Here is a 10,936-nt window from a genome sequence, read left to right on the forward strand (position 1 = left end):
TAGATACAAACTCAATCTACAATCTACGACAACATCAATATCTCGCCCCACTTTCAATTCCGAGCTCACAACACCAAACCTGCAAATTCAGGGAGAAAATACAAAACAAACAAAATTCCAAAATGAGTGGAAAACTCGTGTCTCGTAACCTTTACTCCAGCCCTTTATAAACATTTTATTTCTCAAATCATTTCCTTTTCATTACAACGCTGGCATAGCTCATCTCTTAAACAATCAGTGGCATGTACATGCTTTGGACAAAGGACAAACACTGCCTCCAAGGTTCGTTATGGAGCTCAGCAATACTACCCCCCAAGGTTCGTTATGGAGCGTAGCCGACCGTTCCAGGTCAAAAGAGTAACCGCCCTCCACCCATACCTTGCCCACTTTCTATTTTCAGTTCATAAACTAAGCCAGCAAATTAGTTGCATATTCATAATCAATCAATAACATTTCATCATCACATTCATATCTATGGCCATAGTACGAAGTTATTTACGAAAACAGAACACAGAAATCACACACACATGGGCATGAGTAAATGATTTTACTGAACATAAAAGTTACCTGAACGCAATCCAGTTCCACCAACATAATTTCTTCATAATTCTGAATGATTCTTCACTCCAAAATCATCCTCTAAGAATCACCTCACAATTATAGCGATAATCAATAATCAAACTTAAACTAATCTAAACTAGAAATCATAATCACAACTAATTCCCAATCTAGAAATTATCAACCTTTAACAACCTAATTCCATATTCCTTAATTCATAATCATAACTAGCAACAACCAAACATCAACCACTGCAACAACGCTTCATCACCACCAACAATCCCAACAACAACTAAACAACGGCAACCCAACAACAACAATACTACAGCAACATAACAATAACATAATAGCTACAACAATAATTCAAGAATCACAATAGCCACCACCATAAAATGACAGTAGCAACAACGTGAAACAACGGCGGTTCCGTAGTGCAAAATCGCACCATAACAGCCCACAACAAAGGAGACAAAAGAACTGGACAACAACAATAACAACAACAAATGACAACGCAACAACAACAATAACTTCACCACTAACAATAACACCAACACCAACATCGACACCACACATCAACACCAAAGCAATAACAACAGCAACTTAGGCTAAACAAAACTGGAAATCAATTTAAAGAGGAAAATAAAGAGGTTGATATACCTCTGCTCACAAGAGCAGCGACGCGAAGAAGCTTCAGTGCACGGTGGCCAAGCCGACGAGCAGCAGTAGGGGCGGTGAGGCGGCGCGAGCTAGCGGTGCGACGCGAGGCATTAGCGAAGAGGAACGACAACCACACAACACGAGAGAGAAAAATCGTGAATAGGGAATCTATCACAGCCGCAACATCGCGCGAGCAGAGGAGCAGATGCGGCTACGGTTGAGCTTCAAGAACGCCGGCGAGGAGAGGCGCAACTCCGGCGAGGCAGAGAGCAGGGGACGAGCGAGAGAGAAAATGGCTGGGGTTTGGGATTTTGGTTCGTCGAGCAAAACAACAGGGGAGGGTTTCATGTTGGTTTTTGAAATGGGTTTTGGGTTCTGATGTTTTAGAAACATCGAGAGAAGTAATGAAGTAAAGTGATGGGTTTTGGAAATCTTTCCTTAACCGACAAAGAAAACATATGGGTTTGGGTTTCTATTTTAGACAAATAATCCGCAACAAATCTGACTAAGAACCATAATATACATTAATAATAATAATAATAATAATAATAATAATAATAATAATAATAATAATAATAATAATAATAATAATAATAATAACTACATAGAATTAATATAACAAAGATATTACAACACGACAAAATAATTCATACTCCAACTCAAATAAAATAAAAGTTTTCGGAACATAATTAACTTAATAATTATAATTAATGTTTAAATAATCGCTCTTAAAAATAGGGCTATTACAGCTGAGCTGAACTGAACTGAACTGAACTGATTGGAGCTAGACTGAACTGAAAATAAGCTGGGGAGAACAGGCTCTGACTCAATATATATTTTATACGAAAATTATTGATTAATTACATTAGGTTTACTTCATTGTTCTTTTTCAACCCTTTATGAAAACCGTATTATGTTTTCCCTATAAATAAGGTTAATAGCTTTATTTCTCCAGACACCCTATAAAGTTATATTCTTAAAAAAACATATACATTAATTTTGTATTGGTATGAGGAATGACTATTGTTCATTTGACTCACCTACTTCAGCAAAAGATTTAAAGTCTTGGCATCCAAAAGTGGAACATTCTAATTTTTTTTGTCATGAAGGTATGGTACTAACAATGTTTCATTCCGGTCATATAAAATTCTATAAAGTTCGCAACAATGTTGCGAATCCTGAAGATTTTTATTCGGATAATTGGTATATGACGGAGTATGTGTTCTCTACAATCAAAGATTCCAGGATTTTTATTGACTTAGAATATATGGTACTACATTTTCTTCATTGCAATCCTCAACGAGCTCATTATGTATGTCGATATCAACATGAACGATGGAGGTGTAATACCAAGAGAAAGACTTGGTGACCAACTGTTTGAGTCCAAAAAAGACTCAAACACTCAAAAAGTTACACAATGGTACCATTATAACCTGGTATTGGTATCACGTTGTTACCAGGATTGGTACCAAGCAACCTTACTTTGATATCAAAATTTTCGGACAATGGTACCAATCTAACCTAGCATTGGTACCAAACAACACGTGCGTGAAATTTCCAAGGCTGAAAATGACCAAATTACCCCCGTTTGAGTCCCCTAAGAGACTTAAACGGTTGGTTGCCAAGACAAGCTCGTAATACCAACTACAAAAAGCATTTTGTTGGATTATTTATCAAATGAAAGTGATTAGTTGAATGGTGTTTTTTACATTGTATTATCTTTAATTACGTAATGTTGCTCATCTAAATGTCAATGAAATAAAAACAAAATTTATGTTTCCATTTATGTTGTACTACCACTTATATATTAGTCGGTCATTTTCAACTTTGACTCTAATTGGTCAATCATTATAAATGTCATACCAACTTGAACCAAAAATTACTACATTTTCCCTAAATAAATTCGGCTATGGTATATACAAATAAGGCAATTTTTTTAAAAATAAAATAAATATCAACATCCCAAAAAAGTGGTTTAAAATTTCCCTACCAAGTAATGTGTCTTCCAACTTATTTAATGCTTTGAAAGGTGTTAAAAAAATCTACCTAATGTGTACTTCATGCAATAATGTCATTTTCAATTTTGACCACACTTGGTCAATCCTTATAAATGTTATATCTACTTCCACCAATATGTAATAAATTTGCCCTAACCAAAAAAATCGTCCATCTCTTCTGTAAATAAGGCAAGTTTCCTCTTTGTGTTACCTAAATCTCTTCTATAAATAAGCACTTCATCTATTATTCTAAAATCTTTCAAATTTAAGCACATAATCTTAATGGGTCCTAAAATAGCTAAGCATATGGTAGAAGTTAACGAGGCTACTTTCGAATTTTTAGAGTTTTGGTTGACAATTGATCAGAAAATTTCTAATGCATGTTACAAATTACGTAAATTAGAAGAAGATGAAGGAATGGTAACCATGAGTTACATTGGTCAAATTATCTATTTTCGCAACCAAATTGAATTTGCTTCTCAAGAAGCAAGGAATATTGTTGAATATTATCGTGATGAATTGGAGAAAAGTGATGATTGAAGATGGTGTTTCACAATCTATGACTAATGAAGAGTTTGAAATCTCTAATGTAGTAATTTTAATCATTTGTAGTTGATCTTTATTATAGTTGTGTCTTATGTTTTATTTGATTATGTTTGTTGTTATTAATTGTATTATATTTGTTCTTAGACTACCTTATTGTATCTTTTTAACGTCAATCTAAAATATGTTTTGAAGTTTTTAGTTATTGTTCTTATACTACTTTACAATTACTGTTCACTACAATATACAGTTTACTACTTCCTCCGTTCCATAATAAGTGAAACACTTACTATTTTAGAACATTTCAAAATAAGTGAAACATACCTTAAATGGAAAAAAGAAAGTTATAAAATGACAAGAATACCCATCACAAATTGTGTGGTTTGCTTTTCTCTCTCCTCCTTTTGATAATGAAAAGGGTATTTTATGACTTTTTGGCTTTTGAAAGTGATGTTTATTAAATCTTGTACCCAATCCTTATGTTTCACTTATTATGGAACGGAGGAAGTATTTATTAACAAATATTGTTATTTATTGAATGATAATTTCAGTCATTTTATGATATGAAATTTTAAACTATTACATAATCAACAACTTTATTTTTAAATTTGTATTTCACGAATTTATAAATAACCAATGATTGTTTTATCATTGTATACATTTATTCATAATTTCGTATAAAATTGTTATCTCAGTTTGAAAAGGATACTAACAAAATCTTCAAGAATATACTCATGTTTCATATTATTTATCTTCTAAAAATGATATGTGATTTATAACATATTCATCATATGCTCCAAATAAAAAGTTCTAAAAATATTTTAATTCCATTTATCTAATAATGTGATCTATTATTTTATTCCTTGGATCATGCTAAAGCTATCAAGTAATATGTTTTCTTAGGGATTCCAATTCACATCCTACGTAATTGTTATAAATGCAAAAAATCGAGTACAAACATAAGCCATTCAACTTGGAATCATTTTGTTAACTAAAATTTTTTTTCAGATAGATTTTTTTAAACTTATTTCTGAGGCTTTTCATTACAAGTCAGAATGGTTCTTCATCTAAGACCAATATATCGCAGTTAGCCTCGATCTATGATAATTCACAACACGAGAACAATAAATTATTAGGTAATGTATATACATTTATGTTTGTTCAATTCATAATAATAGTCAATATTCTCAATTATTGCTTAAATTAATGTAATTAAAACATTATTTTATATTGTTTTAGATGTATGTGGAATTATCTTTCAATTCGGAGTAGAGAGTTAATAATTATGGATGAAAGGTATTATATACATAATACATATTGAAATAATCATTTTTTAACATTACGAATATATTTTGAACTGACATTAATTGTATGCCGTGTTATTTTTTAAAAAAAATTTTTTATAGCTATGAAGATCAAGCTCAGTAGCCAATTAATTGCATTAAATTAAAGGAATCTATAAATGAACCAATTTGTATTCTAGCATGTGGATTATGCGTAAGAACTGATGGAGGTATTGTATTTTCATATTGTTATTTTATTCATTGTTAATTTAAGAATAATGATTCTTATTCGGAATTTTATTTAATTTTCCCTATGTTATTTTAGGTGCTTACTTGCAAAGTACAAAGAAATCCAATATTTATATACGACCTCGGACTAAAAAATCGTCTATTATTTTGATAAACTGGTAATGTCAAACCTATTTAATTTGAAGTTCATAATTCATCATTATTATATTTGTGCTTATTTTGCTTGAATATGTTTTAACTTTAATAACTACGTTGACAGGTTTAAGAACGACCGACCGTTATGTTCGAGAGAAAGCTAAGTTCAAAACTCAGTGCCAACTACCAATTACACGCACTCTAAGGATAGTTAATGCGAAAAGTTCAACTATAGTAAATTTCATGAAAATCAACAATGTGAGTTTAGTAATTTTGTTTATATTATCTTTTGTATAGTTACATTTCAATACATCATTAAATTATAAATCATTACAATTGATGACATTATCTTATTTAAATTTTTAATGTAATGTGTGTAGAATCAACTAATTAGGCTTATTGGGAAGGTAGTTGATATTGATCTAGGAAGTTTCAAGTTGTTGAATTCATCCAGCTTATCATTTGTCGTTACAATTGGGGATACAACTGGTACTATAAGCATACTGCTACGTGATAAACAAATCGAGTTTTTATTTCGGACAAATCTGTCTACCATAATGAATCATTATTCCTAGGTATGTGTATATTTGTTGATATTGATGGTTAAGAAATATTTATAAAATCTTTCAAGTTGTTTATAATGTGACATTATAATGATTTGTACAGGTTTAAGGAGATGAGAGTACTTTGTTCTTATTTGTAATCCCGTACAACAATAAGATACATCTTCATTCTTGGAAAAAATATTATTTACATTGAGATTGACTCAAAAGTGCATTGTGTAGTCTCTTGGATATACACATACCATTATTTTCATTTGATTATCTTTTTTTTTTATTAATTTATTATTATTAATAGTATTTCATTATTATTAATATTATTCACTTTCATTTTCATATATTGCTTTAATATTTCTGAATGAAATCTCAAACACATCATATAGCATGTATTGATAAGGACCCCCATATAGGTCGTATTAATTGTACATTCGAAAAATCTAGAAAATCCTATTGAAATGTATTCTAAGTAGCCGAAGTTTTTTTCCATTTTAAGTTGTAAAACTTTGATTCTTCAATAAATATGTCTTTTAGTAATGTTTCATTATAGTGCTTTTATTTAATGAATCATTAATATTCTTTACAAAGTTACCATATTATTTGTATAATATTTTCCTATTAATTGATACATTTAAAATTGCAAGTTTCATTATATATATATATATATGTGTGTGTGTGTGTGTGTGTGTGTGTGTGTGTGTGTGTGTGTGTGTGTGTGTGTGTGTGTGTGTGTGTGTGTGTGTGTGTGTGTGTGTGTGTGTGTGTGTGGTGTGTGGGGGGGGGGTAAAGATTTGTTGCACATGTGATGTATTGATATATGGCTTTCACTCTTTATGTCTTTAACTTTTAGCTAGATAAAAATGTGATGTATTGGTATTATTACAGATTAACTTATTATACCTGAGTAGGAAACAAAAAACATAAGTAATTTTTTTGTAAATGCAGGAAGGAGTTTTGCCTTAGAATTGAGTAGTGAGTCTTTATTACATTTATTTCAATAAGATATAACTAAAAGGTTCTATAACACAAAATACTATGTACACCAGCCATAGGAGAAAAAAGGTGTTGTGAAAGAGGGGCGTAAAAGAAACTCAACTAGTAGATTATTTTAAGCTATTTGCAACATCATACCCAAGTGAGCATCATTTTGGAGAAAAGTAATTGATATAGATGTTGATCACATCAGTTTGTTTCGATTTTACTTGTTGCATATTGGTTATGAGTTAATATGAATTTTGTGTTTAAGGCTATTGTGGTTATGAGTTGAAATAATTTGTTCTGAAAAATTTGCTAATGAAAATATTATTTTTGTTTTTAGGGTCATTTTCGAAAAAGTTTCATAACCAAAGCAAATACTACTGTGAGATTTTTAAGGATAACTCAATGTGGTCAAACAAAATATTTGAAGAATGCTAAGGCGATGAAATGAGCGAGTGATGGGAAGAACTTGTATTTGGTAGAAGTTTTCCAAATCTTTTGTAAAAAAAAAAAGAAAAAGATGCAGACTATTAGGTTTATGCTTTTAGAAATAAACATTTGTAATCGTTGATGTACTTTTAAACCATGGGTGATGTACTTTTAAGCAATCATTGATGTACTTTTTGACCACGGGTGATGTACTTCTAGAATTGTAATGACTTAGTGTCTCTAACTAAGCGTGTGTAAACTAGATGCCAAAACATGTATGCTTGATGCTCTTTAGATGTATAAACAACGTTGTGGTTTATGATTTCAGCTTCTATCTTTCACAAAGGCCATGTGTGGTTCAAAAGAATTAAGTCACTCTATGCTGAGATAATTCAACTCCCATGAAAGGTGGATTTCCATAGCAGATAGTACAATGATTTTAATCATGACTTTAGCTAAGATTATTGGATGTGTTGATGCAAAAACTCGATAAAAGTAGTACTAACTTTCACATATAAAGTTGTAGTCAAGCCTAATTTGATATATAGCAGACCAACACCTCTTAAAATTTCAAAAAAATGTTCTTGAACACATAGTTGAGTGTTCTTGATATTCAGACTCCAAGAAAAAGTTGCACATCATGATCCTTTTTCATTTCAAACGACTTAAGATTCTCAAAGACATGACTTGAAGGACTAGTGTTGTCATACTATTACCTAAGGTTGTTCAAATGTATCCGATCGAATTTTGGATTTTTTCAGATCTTGTATCCGAATATTTTCGAATCGGATACCGATCGGGAAAAAGTTCATTTCGAATATCCGAAAAAATACGAAACATGGGATTTTCGGATATCCGATCAGAAATATCCAAAAATACCCGTCTTCAAGATTGGATATCCGAAAATATCCGATGATCCAAAACTTATTTTATGTACATTTCCTTTGAAAAGTTCAAATTTTTAGTTTTCGTATATCCGATTTTTTCTGATCAGATTCGGATCACATTTTCCCCGATTCAAAATTTCGGATCGGATCGGATCATCGAAAATGAATACTATTGCCAACAAGGGGTTTGTAAAAGAAAATTTTTACATCCCCTAATATAATAATATGAAGGATATAGAACTATGATAAACGGTTGAATGGTTCAAACTACAGCAGTACCATTAAAAATATATATTATAATCACGAAGTCATGAATCATGCCCACCCCTTGAAACTTATACACAATCACAAATTCTTTTGTTTAGAGATTATTCTTGTTGCTATATGCTAAAGGTCAAGTGTCAAAGGCAATTACATCTTAACAGTAGCACAAAAGCGCAAGAGAAAATCTCTCAAGATCACATGGCTACATTGCAAAAAAAAAAAAATTAGGGGAAACAGTAACCAATATCATTAACTAATATCCAAATCCTTCAAAGCTAAGACACATTGTGGAAAATTGTTTGCAAAAACATGATCCACCCAATTAGAAGGGTGGAGTCTCGCAATTTACGCTACATTTATAGAGGAAGTTATGATTCTTTTTTACAGGAAAGTTATGATTCTAATGCTCCTTCTACAACTAATTTTCATCATCTCTCATCGATAAAACTTTTAAATATATTCATGATAAACACATCTTAGAGATGGACAAAATGATCCAATCTCAAGGGTTTTTCTTGCAAATATAACCCCCTACAAAGTTAGATAAAAGCAATAGTAGCCCTTACGTACATTATAGTGACTCTAGAAATATGTTCAAATAAATTCAAAGTCATAAACTAAGCTCCAATAAGTAATAAAATAAGCTCCAATAAGTTCACACAAGTTCAAGTAAGCTTAGCAAAATTTAGGTGAAGAGAAAGTTCCCGAAGTCCTAAACAATCCCACAACTGTTGACCCTTTTCCAATGACTCCCAGCCCTCATTATATTATTTTACAAACCCCATAGATTAGGCATCCGTGTAAAAACTAATTCCGCGATGATTAATGCTCCTGTGTTCTGGTAGTTATGCTTTCAATCAGTGATGTACTTTCAAGCCATTGGTGATGTACATCAAGCCATCGGTGATGTACATCCAAGTTATCGAATAATAATGTGAAAAACAAATGATATTATGTGCTTTCATAGTACCTGGAAACCTGGTAAGAGAAGACAAGAATAAGTTCTCCGCATAGAGAAACATAACACACCAATTGAGATTATAGCAAAACATATATTAAACATATGGGAAAAAAGGGTAAGCAGCTTGTGTCACTGGTAAAATTTAGGTAAATCACCACCATGCTGGTAGAACTTCTAAGTGATATTTTGCATCGAGAGAAAACGTTAACCATGTTTTGGCACCACCACTTTATACTTCAATAGTGGCTTAGAATTTAGAATAAAGTAATTGCATCACAGTCGAATCTCATCATGATTAAGTCATTTTTTTTTCTAACATTATCAAGATACACTTCATAAGATGATAAATCTGACTTATTCCAAAAATGATATTTTTACATTATTACTCATGGGTCGAAACATGTTTCAAGTTAATAAAGGCCAAGGTTAGTTAACTTGACTTCCAAAATCATAAAGATGACCATTACAAGAGATAGAGTTCATAGTTCATGATATATTTGAGTATGCAAATATATATATTACTAATACTACCTTCATCCTAATATAATTTAGTGGTCATATTATTAGTTTAGGTTAAACTATCAACGTGTAATAGCTAATTCTGGATAGTGGCAGTATACTAATTTGTAGCTGATCAAACATCTTTCATGACAGAGCTCAAAAAGTTATGGAGATCAATCATTGTTTATATGAATTTAGGTCTGTGGAATACTATGTTCAGGTAAATTCACAAAATCCTGTTAATTAGATTGAGAACAAATACACAAGTTCTAATATATGGATCTTCACTTTTGTACTAGGATAAAGATAACAGTATAATCTCAACAGTTCAGCTGAAACACCAAAAATTTTCCTACTTACTGTATTTTATATGCAGGAGCAATCTAAATGTTTGGATACTATGTTCTATTTGGTTAGTTCCAGCAGACCATTGACTAAGACTCCTAATAACCTGAATAGAGACATTCACAAAATGTTTAAGAAATCTTGTATACTTACATAACAGCACATCTCCATCTCCACCAAGGGAGTTTCAGATGCAGTAATTTACAGGCCTAACTCTGAAGGTAAGCTACTCCCCACAAGAAAAGAGTGGAAAGTGGGTCTTCAATGAACATTTTTAAGAACTTCACAAAAAATATGACAAGGAACGACAGAAGATAAAACAAGTAATCGAGAGATTCTAAATCTACAATTACAAGATTTTAGATTTTGATCATGTTGATGTTTGTAGAGCAAGAGGAAAACCATACATCAGAGGGGTATGCTCAGGCCCGTCTCGTATAATTTAGGGGCCCTGTGCTAAATTAGAAATGATTCCCACAAGTTAAAAAAACGTAATTATATACATACCAAAAAGTAAATAACTAAAAAAACTCTAGAACAATTAGTAAGAAAATCATATAATTTGGGATTAAGAAAACCAAGACAAGTTGAG

General features: G+C 31.5%; 1 long non-coding RNA gene across 2 annotated transcripts in view; it reads right to left on the minus strand.

Moving 5' to 3' along the window:
- Positions 1–8,975: 8,975 nt before the first annotated feature.
- The window catches only part of LOC125497451 (uncharacterized), a 3,326-nt gene continuing 1,365 nt past the window's right edge, over positions 8,976–10,936 (minus strand). Inside the window, exons 1-2 of one of the 2 annotated variants that reach the window (XR_007274200.2) lie at positions 10,498–10,936; positions 8,976–9,515 (exon numbers count right to left, since the gene is read on the minus strand). The exon at positions 10,498–10,936 is cut by the window's right edge and continues 1,365 nt beyond it. This is a non-coding gene — a long non-coding RNA (uncharacterized LOC125497451). The remainder of the gene's footprint in view (positions 9,516–10,497) is intronic. The other variant, XR_007274199.2, reaches the window with a different exon arrangement.

Source organism: Beta vulgaris, chromosome 5 (assembly GCF_026745355.1).
Source record: "Beta vulgaris subsp. vulgaris cultivar EL10 chromosome 5, EL10.2, whole genome shotgun sequence".
NCBI lineage: Eukaryota > Viridiplantae > Streptophyta > Magnoliopsida > Caryophyllales > Amaranthaceae > Beta > Beta vulgaris.